The 20,062-nt window shown below is 44.5% G+C and overlaps 2 protein-coding genes across 3 annotated transcripts in view; one reads left to right on the top strand and one right to left on the bottom strand.

The window, feature by feature from the left end:
- INSYN2A (inhibitory synaptic factor 2A) overlaps nt 1–6,863 on the bottom strand; it is a 133,495-nt gene extending 126,632 nt beyond the window's left edge. Inside the window, exon 1 of the mRNA XM_085606234.1 lies at nt 6,056–6,863. The gene's annotated coding sequence lies outside the window, so the exon portion shown is untranslated. The remainder of the gene's footprint in view (nt 1–6,055) is intronic.
- DOCK1 (dedicator of cytokinesis 1) overlaps nt 1–20,062 on the top strand; it is a 1,163,810-nt gene that overhangs the window by 575,075 nt on the left and 568,673 nt on the right. The window lies entirely within an intron of this gene.

Here is a 20,062-nt window from a genome sequence, read left to right as displayed (position 1 = left end):
TATATACAATTGCGAGCTCACCTCCAGCACGAGTAACTGAAAGTATGTGTTTTTAATCAATGTATAGCCATATATTTCACTAAGAACTGCTTTGATTAGTTCCTACTCTACAAAACAACACAGGGTCGAAGATAGTGCCTTAAGCTGGTGACTTTATAAAACTATGTTTACTGACAACCTGTTTTTAGCGTTTTAAAGTGTTTGTTATTGTTTTGTGATTGTCCTGTCATGTACAGTTATGTCTAAATATTTAGTGGGCCAACTCACTTGGAAATACATCCAATATTTAGCCAGATGCCCTGCTGGGATTTCACAGTCAGCAGGCATCTGGGAGATGACAGACTGACAAAATTTGATTATCTTTCCTTAAATCCCTATTTACCTCGATCCAACCTACATGGAAGTGAGTTGCAAGCCATTCACTTTCAGTTTTTTTACACCAATCTCCATTTTATGGCCCCAGTTTGCCACTTTACATCAGTAATAAGGAAAAGTGGTAAACCAATGGAAATGGCATATTTGAAATAAAGTTTAGGCTCCGCTTTCTACGTGTCTTATTTGGGTTGACGTTGCCTACATGAACAGGTGCATGGCCACAAGCATTTCTGAAAATGATACATTAAACACTTTAAAAAAGTGTTTTTGTCCTTTTTCATGTTAGTTACTACACTTGGGAAGTGTGTGGTCGTCAGGTCAGCAGTTTTATAGGGGTGAACCAAGAAAAGCACAGGAGTGGCTATCCGTGGACACCCTCTTATATGAGATACAATTAGAAAGAGCTTGCACTAGCCAGAACTCTGATTTGTTTTTGAGGTTTTTCTTTTAGACCATGTTTATGGGAGCTTAGTCAGAATAGTTTTTGAATAATGCTTCAAACTACTTAAAGGAAATGTAGTTCTTGGTTTAATCGCAATGCATATCTTAAAAGCAACTCAACGTAGCAGACATCATTCCAGTTGACACCTGTTACCAGATACACCAAACATCCAACCTGAGCCACATTGTCGACTGCCTTCTCATAGAGTATGTTGTAAGCTTCTCCCTCCAAATGTAGACACCCTCTCCATTAACCAAGGCAATATCTTGAATTATTCTTGCTATCTCAAAATATTCACAGATTAAAGCATAAACATTGCTTTCTCCTGTCCACCTTGTCCTTTCTAAACTCAACCCCCATCAAAGTACTCGGTCAATTTTGGATCTTGTGATCATTATTACTTCTTGCAAGGAATCCCGTCCTCTCCAATTCCTGCCACAAAAACACCTATGACTTCCGCCATGTTTTCCCCTCCTTTAAATCTCATGTCTTACCCAAATATGTCAAGCTACTCTCATTAACCCCATTAAATGAATACCCTCCTGGATATGAATCCACTTCCTATTATGAAATACAAAATGTTGTGTCTCAGACATTTTATACCAATGTTGTAAATACCTCTTTGTATCAAAGTTATAGGTTCATAGTTGACATCCATGCTGAGATAAATCCACTTTGTCTTGTGTTTTGTAATTCTCCCGTATGTTCTAAATTGAACCGTTGTTTTTGACTCTTCACATTTCTACAAGATTCTAACCTGAAGAAGTGACAGTTTTACTCTGAAGACTTGAGCAGATGTGCTTCTCTTTGGTGATCATCGTAATGATATTTGTACTATACATCCCAATGATTCCATATCTTTTACACCCCGTGGATCCGGATTGTAAATTCTCATAGTTAGTCCGACCCTATGCAACAAAGCAAGACCACCTCCTTTCATACAGTGTCCCATTGGTCCCCCATGAGCATCGGAAGCCATAGTCTACCATATATGATACCGTTATTGGATGAACATGTTGTAAAACTAGACTCCACCACAGTATTACCAGTGAGATAAGCAGTTATTTTCAGTCTGACATTTATGGTATAGTGCCAGGTAACTCTTTTCTTCAGTGGATAATCCAAGTATAAGTATGGATCATTAAGATTCATGTCAACTTCCCAAGACTACTATGATGTAATTGACGCACATTTATTCAAATACAGCTTCAATAATTGACAGAATGACCTCTACATCAAGCACTGCTCTGTAACAAAGAAGAACTCTGATCCAATTTTGAAAAGCAGTCTACCTTTTGCACATCTGTTGTGTTTTATTGCATTTTTATAGAAGATTCCATTGTGTTTATCTTAACGCATATCCCGCGTGTTCGGACAAAGTGCACACCTAATTTTCAGTTGCACCACATTCAAATCCACATTTTTTGTTGTGCCTAATGTATTGGCAGCCCAAACTAGGGCATCAAACCAATTCATATTTACAATTAACTGTGCCTGGAAACTCTATGTTGGATAGAATTAGATGTTGCAGGAATTAATGTACTAAAAGTCAATTGAACCCTGTATAGTCACATTTTGTTTGGCTGTTTATAAACTGACTAGATGAGAGAGAAGCAATGTGTTTTGATCAATGCTGAATACCAGGGGATGACATAATATCGTTTTTTTTCTAAGAAGGATTTGTCTCATACCTAGCCTCGCTTTCTTAATATTGATTTGATCTTCAAAATTCATTGCAAGGTGTACAGTGATGGGCTGTACTTTGTTACGCATGCTTCAATCTCATGTCTACACCACTGTGAGGTCACATGCAGAGTTTACTAAATAATGAACAGCATAATGTGCTAGATCTATATGTTGTCTTGTGATAATTCTAGAAGAATATTATATACCCTTTCCCCTTTTTAACAACATTTCTTGACTAATTCAAAAATGGAATGAAGCACTATAAACATATGAGCACATAAAGCATGCGCTTGGGAGGCTTTTGCCTAGATGTCCTTTTTGTGGGCACAGGATAGGTTGGAAGTCCTTTTATCCATAATATGCCCTTCCGACACACTACTTCAGACCATGCACCAGTGGATAAGACTCACTATTTGTAAACTGCATCAATTGTCCGTCTGTGGCTGCACGTTTTGATGGTTTAGTGACCAAGGTCGTTTTAAAACTGCATTATTGTATGTGTAGTAGTTAATATAAAGACATACAGACACGGATGTTCATACACTATTTGCACCGTCAAAGTTCTCATGAATTCATGTTTCATAGCATATTTAGTTTGTATATATCGCATGTGCACAACCAGGTTTTAAATGTCAGATGTGCAAACTCTGACACAGGTTTATAGTCGTTTGCCCAATATTGCTCAGGTTCTTAAAAGATTGAAATCATGACATCGATTACATGGTCTCCTAGTTTTGGAGTCAACAACTCAGCATCGTCCTTATGTATTATGCCCCAGCACTTTTACAAAGCCCAGTCCATAATATGGAATGCTTCGGAAAGGTGACATGCAGTTTTTTAAGTGGTGTCATTGTTCAGCACCGCGTGAGCTCCCTCATCGCTGGGGTCAAGTGTAACTGAACACGTTGAGTACGAGAGGACAGACCCTTGGGTCGAGCCTGTTTCAGTGATGATCGTAGCGTGATGCGCATTGCCACGCGGGTACAGAATGCATCATTTTGCCTGAGGGTTGCATGGTTCCTCTGATGCTCAGATCTGCCTGGCTTTAGCATGGCTCCCAACGGCTGACTGGGGAACTGCTCTGCCCCTCCGAAGGGCCGTTCAAAGTCTACGCTCATCTTTGGGAATAAATCTGGCACCTGAACCATTTTTATTGCGTTTCAACGTCTCATTGGACAAATCAGAAGCCGCTTGGAAATGACGCGTCAGGGTATACTTTTGGATATTTGTCACGTGTCCACAATAAGAGCCATTAGCTGAACAAACGATAATTGTGTTTACTTTAGACGGCAAATACTAATAGTTCACAATCTATCACTAGCCCCTACGGTTTGCCAATGGAATGCCGTCGCCAGTTGCACGCATTCAATCTCAGTTTGAAATTTAAAACTGCATCAGTTGAGTTTTTATTTTTGATTGTACAATGTGCTAAATGAAATTAACTATATTGCACCTTCCATTTTACACAGCGTTTCAGGCGCTTTGGCAAATGAATTCTACTTGTCAATGAAACAGTTAAGCTGCTCAACACAGAGGCAGCCCAGATGCTTGTTAGCTTAATGAGGAACTCGGAGCAGGGAGTGGGGCCTTTTAAAACTGCAACCTCCTTGGCGCGATAAATAACTTGTACCTCTCCGTGCAGGCTTGTTGTGCAAAGTAGCTCGGCTACTTCCTCTTAAAAAAAATTCTAGTGCAATAAATAAATAAATAATCCTGCTTTTTTGTTGGGGGGATGGGTGTTCTGCCTGGGACAGCATATGAGCAAAATACCCCGGCGAGCTCTCAAAGGCTTATGTGCTTATTCCCAGTGGGTAAATGGACTATCTGAAGCGTGTTTTGTAATTTAAAGGTGTAATTCCTGAGGAAGTGCACGGTCTACCTCAGACTGGTGTAAACCGACCTGAAGCACTTTATTTGCACTAATAGTGAAATGGCCTTCTTTTGGGCACAACTGACATACCATGCGGTAGCAAGGCCGCCAAAGACACAGACACCTGACTGTGAATGTTAATACTGCTATTAATGCCCGGCAATTAAATCGGTCAGTAAACCGAGCAGGGGCTGTGGGTTCCAGCTATGAGCGCCTCAGTAATCGTGTGCCTCTTGATAACCGCGTTTGGTTGAAGAAAGGCCAGTCGCCAGGTCTGATTTAAGTAATAAAAATAATACACGTTATTAAAAGAGCCTTCGCTTGTAGTCCGGTATCACGCAGGACTTTGAGAGGAATTCGGGCTTGTTTTGACTTCCCGCTCGCCGTCCAGCTGTTGGCGGCGGTGCACACTGCGCTCCTGGCTGCCTGTGAACGCGAAGGGGAGCCATCGCTGGCCTAAAGACAGCTCCTGAAATAAATCATGGCTATGCCGCTGCTCGCAGTCACGGGGTGATGTTATTGCTATGCTGTGGCTGCGGCGTTGGGCTGTTCATTATTGATACGTAAAAGGACAGAAATGTGGTAATTTCCGGAACTTACTGCTTCTATCTTCCAGGGAGTTTTTATTCTGTCCTGGGATGATGGCGAAGTCCTGGTATTGTGGCGGCCCATCCAGTCCCAAGGACAAGACATTCCAGTTCAGTCAGAGCTCGGAGCCCCGGCTCCCGCAGGACAGCTGCCTGCAGGAGTCATTGTGTCCTGCAGGTGATTTCTCCTCGTAATATTGTTAATAAATTGTTCACCCGCAGGCTGCCCACTGCCTATATTTGGTTCCTGTCACATCGATTGTTCGAAAAAAGGTTATCGTTCAATACAGTCGGTTTAAAGGAAACCCTTATAGAATGTTTAATGTCATAGGCAATAGAGAATGTCCCAAAGACAGCCTGGGAACCCCATCCCCCACTCTCCCCCCCCCCCCCCACTTCACCCCACACCTCCTTGGCACAAATAGGCAACTCCACACAGAATCTGAATTTGCAGTTTTATCAGACCGACCTGGGCTGCGCGAGTCACGCACGCGATGTAATCTGCATCATGCCATTTTAAATGCTTAGATATGCAGCAAGATGGCATATTTCACGTTTATCTAATACAAAGCATTTAGTTCAGGTCTGAAGCAACACATTTAATGTTCAGGTTTGTCCTGCGTTTTTCAGTACAAGCAGGACGTGCACCTTTCATCACGTCGCGTGCTGTTCCTTACACTTACTCAGAAGTAACCAGGCCGATCTCGGGTCCATTCGTCTTGTAAAGGACCAGGCTTAACATATTTTGCTCTGACCTTGTATTTTTAATGCGCGCTGGGTTCTTTTGGGTTCGCTTGCCGAATAGTATTTCGGACGGCGCTGCGGTGTCTTCCTCGACAACTGCATGGGACCAGTGCGCGCAGTGTGGTGTTTTTCCGCCGTGTCACGGGTCTCTCATCAAAGTTACAGGACACCAGTGCGCATCTGTCCTCGGTACATACCATGAATACAGCCAACCAGTTGATTGACAATCTGACTTTCCAATAAGCATCTACAACGAGGATTCATCAGAAAGCTTTCATTGCGGGTCAGAGCATGCCACTGCACAAGTATGCATGAATCGCACCTCTACATGCCCCCCTGCCGAAAGCTTACCTTATCTCGCCTCAGAAATACCAATTAAATGCGTGCGAAGTTCCCTTGCGATGCATCGCTCTCGCTTCTCTTCTGCAAGCTCGCCGGTACACGATCCGCCGTTGTGGGGCATCTGCTGCAAGATTTCACCAGCAGTCTCCTGACTTTCGGAGTCCGGGCACTGCTGAAGTCTTAGACAGTGGGAACTTGGTATATTTGAAAAACCCAGAGGTACGGTTTGAGCACTAATACAATAGCTGCTTACACCACGAAGTCACCTCACAAACTGCACGAAATCCAGACGGCAATTCGTTGCTGTCTTCATTACCAAGGGAGGGCACGCCACCTAGTGGTTACTCTAAAACGAAGCGAACAAACTGTTTTATCTTTTCCATGGTTTTGGGGAACGCTCCGTTTAAATGACCACTTTGAGCCCTGTGATCTGGTTCCACGAGGGCTCCTACGATGTAGTAGTTGCAGGTGGCATAATGAAGGGCATCCTATTTACCTCCACATCGGGCCTGTACGTTCATAATGCGCACCGTGCCCATCGCTTCGTGCTGGTATCTGTGTCTGTCAACCTACGCGCATTTCCGGTCATTCGCGCTCGTGTGGCTGACAGTTCCGAAGCCACGAAAGGAAACATTTCTGCTCATGGCAACATACAAGATCAGCGTGAATAAATCAGAGATCCAAAATACTATTTTGTGTTTTTCTCTCCAAAAAAGTTCTCTGCTTCACAGGTGCGATGGATGCCTTTACTGCTCTCGCGCTTCCCACAGCAGCCTCCCAGTCCAGGGTAATGCTGATAAAATTCCTCCTCCAATTGCGCCTGTGCTGGAGACCTTTTTGACGCTGGTGGGCTTAACGCGAAAATGCTCTCCGCAGGTCCTTATCGCCGGGTTGGATTGCACTGTGGCCAGGTCCAGCCAATCACCAGAGCAGTCCGCCGCGGGGATCCCTTCCCCTCCCGTTTCTTAGTAATCCGCTCGAAAGTCTGGCTCGCTGTTTACGCAGATCCCGCAATAGTTGCGCAAGCTATTCTGCTAATTGTCATGCTGCCTTTTGGCGAGGTTCGCGCTATGCAAATACAACAAACACACATGCATAGAAACATTTGTTTTTACTGAATAACTGCTGTCATATTCAGAGGGAGTAATTCCATGAGAATACTTGGAGCGCACAGAGGTGGGCTGGGGGTTACTTCTTTGCGCGCGTGGGTGACGACGACCGTCCCACCAGCAGTAGTCTCGCTCAAGGAAATGTGTTAGAACAGGTTCTGACTGTTTGCGTCTTGTGCCCTGCGGTAGGCAAGGTCTTGATTTTTGTTGTTGTCTTTTTTAGCACTGATGTGGAGTCCAACCCTAATCACGTCACGACCCTTGTGACACATTCTGATATGTAGATTACGTCATTGGTGATGGTATATCCACATTAGTGAGCGTCTAGCCGATTCAACCTAATCCCAAGGCCCCATGATGGACTGGCCAACATTTTAGTAACCAGAGACATAACAAAGTGATTTCGAAGAACATGGGATGTGATAGAAATGTCGTCAGGGGCCCCTCAGTCGGGAGGGGAGTGATGTATGACAGGCTCTGCTGAATTTATAACGACCTCGTTACTGCCCTATTGCTTCTCCCCCACAGTCTGGGGATACAAAGTTGCCATCAGGTGTTTTAGCACAGAGGAGGCTTCTGTGAGGAACGTAGAGCACCGCACTACTGCCTGGCCAGAACACAACATTCACCCACATATGATGCATCCCTGGGTTCATGGTGTGGACTGAAATCCAGACAGGCAGCAGCAGATGAGGCCCTCACTCCTTCTCAATGACGACTTAATGGATGCATCCCTTGACTTCATCTCTGCAGCTCTATGAATGCATTCATCCCTCGAGGTATCTCACGCCTCGCTTTACTGGTAGCTGCTCGTCTAAGGTGCCTGCTGATTTTGGTGCACAATGTAGAGCACATTTAATGAAAGTGTTGACCCCACCTTTTACGTTCTCTTCCCGGAGATGCGCTTTTTAGCTAAGCATAGTAATAGAGGTAAATGTCCTGTTTAGAGGTATTCAAAAGGCATGCATAAGTCCAGCAGCACCACTGAGCATGACTGGGGCCGCCCCCTGGAGTATATTTGAGGTCCAGTGAGCTGCATCCAAGTGGTTCTTTCATAGCCAGATCTTTTTTCCCTACACAGAGCCTCATCATGGGTACCTATGGATGCATGGGATGCTTATAGCAGCTGATAAATTCTGACTTAGAGTTGTTCGAAATTTATTTGATGCAAACATGATTGCCCATGTTAAGTGTTGCTTGAAAATTGGAGACAACCCATTATCTTATAGTTTATTGTCACTCTTTAGATTCTGTCCGGTTTGGCAGCCTGAAATTGAATGAAGGGCGCAATCCGCTGCAGTAAACTTTTGCACATATTTTACTTGCAAGCCCTGCACAAATCGTCGTTTGATTAGGCATCACACTTTACTTGGGCACTCGTAATCAGGCCCTTAAATGGTCAGTCTTTCTGACGTCACAGACCCGCATTTTGATGGTTCCATTATTGGGGGATGCAAGACACCCCCTTTTTAGGTCTCGCCAGTGCATGCGTAGCTCTGCGAGACATTTTGTAAGTGGGCTTTTAAAAGTGCTACCACACGCTTTTGCTGGCTTAGCGCTTGCATGCGTGTGCACGCGCGCAGCCGCCAGCTTTCATCGCCCGAGGTGCCATCTGGAGCGCGATCACTTGAACTTTTGCCGCCGCTGCTGCTGCGCGCGCACCACTCGCGTGCTGTATTAAAATTTCCTTTTGCTGCTCTCACCACTCGCGTTCTTGGGCTTGTTATGAATGCAGAGATTAAGAAGAAACGTGCATAGAATGGCCTTCATTTGTCGGTTCAAAGTTCTATTTATTTTTGTATATAGTCCTTTTACCAACTTACTGTTGTGTGTTGAAGTGGCGTGTGCCTCAGGTCGGAGGGAATAGACGTGTATATCACAACTCTGTGCAGTGGGTGGCTTCTCACCACTCGCGTGCTTTTTAAAAAAATTCCTTTTGCTGCTGGCACCAATCGCAGACTTGGGCTTGTTATGGATGCAGAGATTAGGAAGAAACGTGCACAGAATGGCCTTCATTTGTCGGTTCAAAGTTCTATTTATTTTTGTATATAGTCCTTTTACCAACTTACTGTTGTGTGTTGAAGTGGCGTGTGCCTCAGGTCGGAGGGAATAGACGTGTATATCACAACTCTGTGCAGTGGGTGGCTTCTCACCACTCGCGTGCTTTTTAAAAAAATTCCTTTTGCTGCTGGCACCAATCGCAGACTTGGGCTTGTTATGGATGCAGAGATTAGGAAGAAACGTGCACAGAATGGCCTTCATTTGTCGGTTCAAAGTTCTATTTATTTTTGTATATAGTCCTTTTACCAACTTACTGTTGGGTGTTGAAGTGGCGTGTGCCTCAGGTCGGAGGGAATAGACGTGTATATCACAACTCTGCGCAGTGGGTGGCTTCTATGCACATGCATTGCAGACTCAATTAAACAGTCCATTTTGTTTTATGGAGCAGTGTTCACTCTATTTATAAGCAGGCGCCATTTTGGTAATAAGAGAATTGGGTGACGGAAAGAGAAAGGACTATGTCCAAGATCACACGCTTCCGGTCAAGTGAGGAAGTAGGGGTTAGCGCCGAAGTCTCCTTGTTTTAAAGCTAATCAGCTAAAGTTAATTAGCTACATGCGCCTCTTCGCTTCATTGGGGAGATGAAGGTATAGTGCTGTAATGTGAACTGGGTGTTCTCCAGGCACTGTTTTTAAGCAGCACCCTTCCTCCAGCGGACCACAAAAGGGTGCGTCTGAGTTCCCATCGGGTTACCCTCCGATGCTTTCCTCTTCCGCCCGCCTAGCGCTAAGTGACCTTTGCCCTGGAGATGATGTGCTTTAAGGTAGCTCTTACATTACGGCGCTCCCATCACTGGATTTAGACACTACACCCCAAATCAGTGTTCAGCTGAGTCGTCAAGAGCTCACACCTTCAGTTCTTCAAACATTTTAACAACACACACACAGCTGTGCCACCTCCTGCTTTATCGGGGGGCGTGGGGCTTTCCAAGGAGACGTGGGAGTGCCCTCTGTGAAGCACCAGAACAAATACTGTTTTGTATAAAGCGCTTGTAATGTTTTCACTGTCTGCCTTTTAGCTTAGTGACACTGTATCAGCTGTCCTCACTTGTGCAGAGCTGGCAACTGGCCCCGTTGCGTAAGCGGTAGCTTGAGCCTTCCGTGGGGTTGTAGCCAAGAGTACGGTGCATTCTGGGACCTGTAGTCCCACGCGTCATTAAATACATACAAAGTCAAGACACACAAGAATTGGCGGAGTGTGGCAAACATGGACTGTCGGTTAGTAAAACACAGACCGAAGCATGTGGATTCTGTTTTCAGCAGCAGTGACTGGGGCAACGACAGTGAATAGATTGGCAAAGGCGCGGAGAAATGGAAAACAAAGGTAAAGCCGGAGTCCAGGAAGGATCTGCGTGTCACGAGCAGAGAAGGGTGCTCAGTCCACTGTGAGTAAATCTGCAGGAAGCTCCTTCACCAGTGCCGGGCACCTTCATTTTGTCAACAACTGCTGGTTCTAACAAGCTACATACCAGGGCAGCTTTTTAACATCTCAGAATCAGGGCCACTGGAATTATGCAGCAAGGGAAGCTCAAATTATGCGGCAGAGTTGACTAAACCATGCAGCAAGAAAAGGCAAATTGTGTGGCATAACACAGAAAATTTTGTGATAGAATTACTTCCTTATTTTGTCATGTTTACACTTTCTAACCCTGTTGCATGGCGAAACACTTATAAGGTCCCAAAGGCGAGACCTATTGGCTATGCCAATGCTTGTTTCTTAATACTTCCTTTGGCAGCACAAATTGTTGGACCTAGTTCTCTCCTGACAAAATCCATTTTCTTTTTGACTTCCATGACTTTCATTTTGTTTTCATTGGTTTTTGCCAATATCTTGTCTTGCGTATAATCTGCGCCGTGCTGCAGAAGGGAGAGGGCGAAAAAGAGTTTTGTGGAACACGTTCGAGTTTTGACGTTACTCATTTGGTTGGCTTTTTGTTTCATATGTAGCATGTGAAGAACATGAATCATGCACGTTTGACTGCTGAAGAGCAGTGTGCTTTGTCTTTTTCCAGTTCCACGCTTGGCAAAAGTTGTGATCTACTGCCTTTTCGGGAAGAAAAGGACTCCTTCACTGACTTGTCCTATTTTCTATTTTTCGCTTGTGTGGGTGGCAACTTTTCTCTTATTTCAATATGTTCCACAACATATAGCTGAAACCTTTGAGCACAGACTGTAAATTCTATTGAGAAGGGCTACTGCCTGAACTTTGAGATTAGTTATTATTGGTGGACCTGCCTTTTTCCCAAGAGCAAAGAATTGAATTTGCACATACTCTCCGTCTGCTGGACATTCTTAAGGAAGTGTTCCATTGGCTTCTCAAATCTCACATTGGATCACTTAGAGAAATTATAAAAAGGGAGGGGATCAATGGCCATTGGTGAACCAACTGCATACACGTTTAATATCTTCAATAAGAGGTGTGTGGCCAGTTACACGAGGTTCAGGTGCTGCATGGATTGTCATGTCTTCTATCCTGAGGGGAAAAACATCTTGTTTATAGAGTTGGACAGTCCAGGATCACTGTGGATAAACATCCATTGTGGACAACAGAGCCCTATTGCTGCAAGGGGCCTTCCTGACGCATACGTGTCCTCGTGGCATCCATTGATGGTTTCAGGGAAGGAGGCCAAAGATAAGTTTGAAGACGAGTTACAAGTGAGGAGTGAATCATTAGCCACTTTTGAGTAGTGATTGTGCCTTTGTGTGTTTTTTCCTCCCAAGGCTGATTGTGGTATTGTGTGAGTGAAATAACCCCGCTAGGCTCTTGAAGCTCTTCAATAGAGGCAGATAATCAGTGTTAAAGTTGGTCAAAATATCTTGGACATGTGGACATGGACATGTTTGAAGCATAAATATGTCCTAGTGAAACTTGTATGTATATGGCATACTATTCTTTTTGCCTGTGCCTTAAAATTGTAAATGAAAAAGGAAATTGTTACTCCCCCCAGTCCCGCCATGGGATCATGGTAAGATGCCGACGATGGAAGCAATCAAGGGGGTGTCAAGTGGATTCCACATAAAAGAATGATTCTGTTGCAAACAATTTAAAGGAACCTTAGCTGCAGACCAATGGATTTAGTCTCCGGCTGCTCCAGTAGGCTTTGTATTCCTTGCATGCTGGAGGTTGAAATCTAATGAAGCACAGGTGGGATTTGAGCCTGTGCCAGATGGAGGCCCTTTACTAAATTTACAGTCAGAGATATGTAGCCAGCAGCAGTCTCCAGAGCACACAATATATCCTAAAGAAATATTGGTTGATTTCTTGGCGAGCAAAGCGGGGTCTTGATTTAACATGTTCTAGGGATGATTAAGTGGGTTTTAAACATAGGTTTTTAAAGCACTAGTGCAGGCTATGAGCTGATGGGGGCAAGCAGAGTTTCACCTTTCCGTCAAAGTGAGCATATGGGCAGCCATCTTTGGAACAAGCTGGAAGAAGTTTACTTGAATAAGTTGGAGACCTGGATGGAAACTATTACATTAGCAGATAATATTGAATCTCTTTATAGTGGCTTGCCTCAAAGAGTAGTGAGTGGGATTGAGAGGTCAACCAGGAGGGATGGGGGGTGGAGGGGGGGGGGGGGGGGTGGGAGTACTCGTACATTAGATGTTGCCAGTTTTAGATAGAACACAGCTAGGAAAAGCTGGGCTTGCTCCATGGTAGCTAAACAACAAGTAGGCTTAAATGTTACCACAGTGTTTTCTCTGCAATGGTGCTTCACCAATATATAGGGCAAGGCTAATATCAGTGTCTAGTGCACAAGCCATACCACAAAAAACTTGCAAAACAAATAAAAGTTACCATATAGAGAACTGGACCTGCTGTAGCGTCAACCAAGTAGGGAAACGTGATCCCTGAGAAAAAATGGGAAGACTGTTACCAGTAAACAGCAGGGTGAGGTATGCTTTCTAAACTGTGCTAATGGTAATCTAGAATTGTGGGGAAACAAGGCACACGCAACAAGAAAAACACTGGACTGGTAACCGGCGACCGCCGTATTAAAGTGTGTCGTTTTCAAAATAGGAATGCAGACAGCTTAGTGTTAGCACATGGAATCGACAGTGGATGGTAGTGAAAAGCAGTAGGTGCCCTCAAGCAGGGCTTTAAGTGGGACGAAAACACTGAGATGGGGGTCTCTCAAAGGGGCGTGACCGATGTTATTAAGGGCATGGCTTAAAAACACAGAAGTTAAAAATCTGTGCTTAGCATAGTGTCCCACCTGCCTGGTATTTTGCTGTTTCTGTCATTGCATCCAGATATATGATACAAGTAACATTATACCTACTACAAGCCCGTACTATTGGCTTTGTCAATAGTTGTTAGTTGCCTAATATAAATAAGCAACAGCTATGGCTTGGTTGTATATAATATTGAAAATGCTTCAGTTCTGAAATGATGAGACTGTGAAAGAACTATAAGGAGTTTCATCGAAGTCACATAAGAGGCAGTGAAGGGTGGTACTGCTGCAGAGTTAAAGAAACCCAAAAAAACCCCTTTTTTCCACCCAGAGGGTGCGGGCAAAAACGGAGAGCCCGATAGGGACTGTCTCAGCACCTGCTTTTTAGAACTGCCGGTGCTGAGCACCGGCCGGACCCGGCCCACTTAAAGCCCTGCTCTCAAGTCTATCAGATGCACCAATCAAACAACGGAGAAGTGATAGTAAAGAGCGGCCTTCTCCAGTCCGTGGGATGCAGCAGCCCCAGGAGCTTCCAAGAGAACATTGCAGTTTTACAAAGTTCAGGTAAAAAGCGCAGTCTCTGTGATTTGCTTTGGTCTGAAAACAGGCACATTGTGCCACGAGAAAGGGCACAAGGAGCACTGGCATGGGAGAAACCTTTCATCGGACATCTGCAGGGCATCGTCACTGTTCTTTAATGCAAACCCCAGGAAGAAACCTTAGGCGTTCTTTTTCAAACTTGAAAATCCCAAAACCCACAGCAAGTGAATGTAAGCCTGCATTCTCGTTTCCGAGAGGCAAGAGGCCCCTCCTGGAACCCAGTTTGATGGTATGAAGTGGGACTCAGCCTGGGTCTGAACGGCGCTGGGAGTACAGCTGTGTTAGAAAATGCATCGTGGGAGTTCCAGTGTTTATTTGCAAGGATAGAGGGTCAGAAAATATGAATGGTACACATTTTATCTCCATATCGCCCGCAGCTCAGCGCAGTGTGTTTGACACCTGAGGGTTCTGGCTGAAGGGGAGGCTGCCTGGCAGGTTGAAATGAGCAGGTTCTCCTTTTAGTTCTTCAGTAGACATGGACATTACATTGTAGAAGGTGCAATCTATTAATGCATGTTGTCCAGTATTGTATAGCGCCCGGAAGGCGGGCAACTAGAGCCAAATTTCAAGGGGGGGGGCTGAAAAAGATATCGGGGGGGGCTAAGTCTTCCAGCCATAGGCAGAGTGGCTGTAAGAAGGGGTGAAAACACAACAAAAGCCTCATTAGCTAGTAACTGGTCTTTTGAAAATCTTTGAAGTACTCGGGTCCTGCTGCAATTAGACAGACGCCAGCCCGCGAGGCTGTCTCAGCCGGGCTGACACACATGAGGGGGGGGGGGGGGGGGGGGGCTGAAGCCCGGTGAGCCCAATGGGTGTTGCGTGCCTGGCGTCCGGAAGGTTGGAGACAACAGATTCTAATTCCTGATCTGCCATTTAAACCAGAACATTGCATTATGGGAGTTGTATTGACTTAATCTTAAAAGGGCTAAATAACAGATGACTGGAAGAGGTTTCTCTGGCTTCTGTACATGGCTGTAGATATAGTGTTAGGCCTGGCATCTTTTGACATGGTTTCCACTGTTTCTTTTACTTCTGGCCTCCTGTTTTTGACTGTGCTGAGCTTCGCTTTTGCTGGTTTTAGGACACTGGGCGCTTTACCATTGCTGACGTGCTAAAGTGCATGTGCTCTGTGTCTAAAATGTATGACATTTGGTTTCTCCATGATTGACGCATTTGATTTACCCTAGTCACGTGCGCTTTTGTGTCCTGGGCCTGTAAATCAAAGTCGGCCTGCAGCACTGGTTGTGCCACCCACATGGGTAGCCATTCAAACCTCTCAGAGCTTCCATTGCATAGCCTGTGTGCGCAGTTTTTACTGCCATGTCGACATGACCAGTAGACCTACTTGCCAGGCCCAAACCTTCCCTTTTATTACATGTAAGGCATCCCTACGGTAGGCTTTGCACCGGAGCCATGGTCCCTGCACAATGCAACAACTGAGACTTGCACCGCAGGCCATGAAGCCATTGCACGGCCTCCAAAGATTTGCCACATCATGAGTCTCGAGCACCGTGTCACTGAAGTCCGTGATGCCCGACTCCGCCGCAGCACCTGTGGCCCAGTGACATCGACACCACCTCGTGGTTTGACTCGACACTTCATCGACCCTGCCCCGCCAGTGGAACCGACACCTCGCCAGCAACGCCGCATTACCTCCCCTGTGCCTTGCAATGTCCTGGGCTTCAACGGATCAATAAGTCTGCACTGTCTTCTGGAACCAATGCCTCATTTGCTTCAGTGCCCCTCCTCTCCATTGCGCAACGCACCATCCTGAGCACTGACGTGCCAAAGACCTGCACCAACAGTAAGGAACCAATGTCGCACTGGCCTCAGTGACGCCTCACCGCCTTGGCACCTCGTAACATTTTTGTTTTGTCATCATTTCAAAGGTACTGTAACTGGGATCTGTACAATTCCATAGCCAGCCCACGCTCCATCGCGGTCAGACCCGAACTTTAAGGTTAGACTTTGTCAAGCACATCGTTATAGCCCCAGCCCAGATCTATTGTGTTTCGAAGTGACAGAACTGTATTTAATAGTGAGGAATTTATTTGTATCTTTACTTGTGTATGTTGGATTGTTACTCTTTTGGTGTTGCTTTACTCAGATAAATATTGGCTATTTTTCTAAACTGGTGTCGAGTACTTTTGTGGTGTTTTCACTGTGTTTACTGTGCTTACTGTGTCTGTGCACAAATCCTTTATACATTGCCTCTTTAGTTTAGCCTGACTGCTCTGAGCCAGCTACCCAAGGGTGAGCACAGATAAATTTAGCGTGTACTATACTTACCCTGACTAGGATTGTGGGTCCCTACTTTGACAGGGTGCCTACTTCTGCCACCTAGAGACCCCATTTCTAACGTATACTAACTCATTAGTAGAATTATTAATTGGGGTCATGCTAGGAAGTGGAACATTCAGCACAAAGTTTTCAGCTGCTATGCACAGTTTTTAGGCACAGAATTGGCCTGTAGAAGCAAGTAAAACGTTCTGGCTCACTAGGAGTCCACATTTTCAAAGTATAATGGTTGGAACTGTATATCTGCCAAATGAGGAAGACGGGGGAACGTGTTTCAGGAGTAGAATTCTGGTGTATAGAGGGGCTCGCTACCCCGTAGCATCCTCGCCTCAATTAAGCAGCTGGGAGACTCCGCAATTCTTTTGCTTTGGATCTATCTATCTATCTATCTATCTATCTGTCTGTCTGTCTGTCTGTCTGTCTGTCTGTCTGTCTGTCTGTCTGTCTGTCTGTCTGTCTGTCTGTCTGTCTGTCACTCTTAAATTACCCATACAAACCAAAAACACATACCCACCCTAAAATTACCCTTACCACCCAAAAACCCATACCCACCGAGACCCTAAAATACCCTTGCCGTCCCAAAACCCATACCCACCCTAAACCCTAAAAATACCATTGCCATCCCAAAACCCATACCCACCCTCCACCCTAAAATTACATTTACCACCCAAAAACCCATACCCACCCTAAATCCTAAAATTACCCCGCCATTCCAAAACCTATACCCACCCTAAACCCTAAAAATACCTCTGCCATCCCAAAACCCATACAGACCTTTAAACCTTAACATGACCCTTACCACCTAAAAACCCATGTCTTTACAATTAAATTCATTGTAAATGCATCGTGGTAAAAAGTTTTGTTGTGAAAACTGTTGTGGTAAAGACTGTTTCATTGTAAAGCCTTTGCTGTAAAGGCATTTGTGCTTTTGCCATCATTGTTAATGATGTTTCCCGTAGAAATCACTTGAGACCTATCTGTGCAGAGCAATGTCTTTGTCAAGTGCAGCCCCTTGTTCTAGCCCGTTCCAGAATTGGTTTTTACTGAAGACCAAAGAGAGACCTAGCTTGATCAAGGTATGAAAACTATCACCGCCCACTAAGGGAGATGTTGTTGAATAGGGACATTAAGGTTGTTCAGTCCTTTTGCAGGAAAGAAAGCTGACCTCAATACTGGTTGTGATTAGTTTCACTGAGAAACTGAAGGTGGGCAAACATGCTCTTGTCCAATTTAGAGAGAATAAGGCAGCTCACCTGGTGCAGAAGTGCAAACGCCTCCAAAGTAGTTCGAAGACAGTGTCCTTTATTACAAGTTATACTGCATACAGAAACGTCCCATCCACAACGAAAGACAACAGCTATCTGACTCCCAAACCTTCTCAGAATACCCAAGGAAAAGTATTCTGAATATATACAACATAAGAAACGCTGTCAAACAGGATACCAAAAATCTTCCCCCCAATAAAACATTAACGAAAAGTGAAAAAAAAACAGGAAAGCAAGAAACTACTGGCTTGTCCCAATACTGAGAAATCTGGGCTTTAGGCGCTATTATCCTGCTTACAGGATCCTGAAAAGTGATCTGTCTGCCCCAATTGTTTTTGCGTTGGCAAAATTTTTAACTTCAATGTGGCGCAGACGCACCCAGTGTATTAAATTATTGAACGAATGATTGTTTTACAAATTGTTAAATTATCTGCAAATTATACTGTATTCCAATGCTATGAATTTTTTTACGCTGTAATTCTTTTATGGTCCAAGTGACCGAAATAAAGAACAATTGAATTGAATTGAAAAAAAAAATCTTGCATATACTTGAGTAGATATCACATCAAAATAGAATCAAAGCAAAACCTAACATCTCCTCACTATTTTTATTCTAACACAGTCACTCCTCAAAGTCAACTCTTCATCCGAGCTCCTTACCAGCGAGCCCCTGTGACTTAGTGAATCAGAATGAACCACCATAATTCTATTTAAATTTCATATGCGGTTATCATCCAGTTTAACAGCATTCTGAAATAACTACTTTAAAAGGGGACGAAAACTTAGAAGACCCAATGCGGGTTATTTTACCCTCCCAATGTTGCCCACTCTCACTTTAGTTTTTTAAGTAGCTTGTCTCAAGCAAAATGTCTCTTCCTCTTCAACATCTTTGAGGCCTGAGCATCCATCTATACCTCATACTCTGAGTTATCACTTTTAAGCCTATTCCTTATTCACTTTTGGGAAAATGTGTTGGGCCTCCTGCATCTGAACAAGCCAAAAGGCTCTTTGTGACAGAGTGGGGAGTAAGTCTGTATAATCTCACTCTCTCCCAAATTTCTGCTTTTCAATCCTTATTTGGTAATTTTGCAATTTGGATGGATTCTTTCAACACCCTATTGATCCTCTCTACCATGCCTTTGGTATCAGGATGAGAGAGAGAGCATCTCTTGCTCTTCACCCCTCTCTTCAGTAAGAAATCCTCCATCTCCTTAGGGGCATAATGGACCCCATTGTCTGTTAACATACACTCAGGCAGTTCTTCCCTGCGGAAAATGTTATCCAGTAATCCAATTACATCCTTGGTCTCAAGGTTCTCTGTAATCTGGATCTCTGGCTACCTTGAAAACAAGTCAATCAAAACAAGGACATACGATTGACTGGTTCTGCAGGTGACAGGCCCTAAAATATCTAGTACCACCTCTTGTTGAAACAGTTTAGGTGTTTCTCTTACAACCATGAGTTGCACCTGGTCGTATACAATGTATCACTCGTGTTATACTCCACGCAATCTCTCAAGCTCAACCTGTACATCTGCGCCAGGCCTCCAGAAGTGTAACCTGATTCTCTCCTTGGTTTTCGAGATGTCTTTGTGGCCCTGATGTTCTAACTGAATTATTCTCTCGCTGACTGACACAGGGGAATGAGTTTCGGGACTCTCCATAGTAAGCCCTCACTCACTGACAATTCATCCCTCATGTTCCAGAACTTAAAAACGTCTTTGCTCGCTTATTTCCTCCCGCTCTGGCCATCAGCAATCATTTTAAGTACACCACATATTTCAACATCAGACTCCATCATGTTCCTCCATTCCTCTTCACTGACCACCCCTTCAGTGACCACACAGACTTTATAGTTATTTGGCTCCCACTGCTCCTCCATATCACTGGTCTCCACATCAGATTGAGCTGTAGCAAGGCAAGAAAGGCAATCAGCCACCCTGTTCTCTGTACCTGGTTTCTACTCAACCATAAACCTGTAGTCTTGTAAGGCCACCATCCACTTACAGATTCTAGAGGAGACCGAATCAAAACCCTTCTTACTAATTACATCTTTTAAGGGCTTGTGATCTGATCGGACTACAAAGGTATTGCCACAGAGAAACATTTTTAGCTTTTTGATGGCCCAATAAATGCACAAGGTTTCCTTCTCAATAACCGAATACCGAATCTCATGGCCTACCAGTGCCCTAGACAAAACCATTATGGTCTCTTCCCTGTCGTCCTTCACTTGTTTAAGAGCTGCACCTTAGAGCCACGTAGCATGCACACAAAAATGCTTTAACAGGGAAACGACAAAGACATTCTGGAATGTGTAACTTGAATCCATAGGCAGACTTCTGATTGTGATGTGGACTATCAACAAAACGTGATGACCTCACCGAAAGAAGACGTGCATGAGTCTGCCGATTGCATGAGGAAGAAGCACCAGCAACTCCAAGCATGCGTGCCATCCCCGCACAAGCCAATTTGTAGCGTGTATAGGGGGGAGGCCCATCACCACACAAAGC

Source organism: Triturus cristatus, chromosome 1_2, assembly GCF_964204655.1.
Source record: "Triturus cristatus chromosome 1_2, aTriCri1.1, whole genome shotgun sequence".
Classification (NCBI taxonomy): domain Eukaryota; kingdom Metazoa; phylum Chordata; class Amphibia; order Caudata; family Salamandridae; genus Triturus; species Triturus cristatus.
The sequence above is the reverse complement of the archived record's forward strand: the minus strand, read 5'-3'. Positions and strand labels throughout refer to the sequence as shown.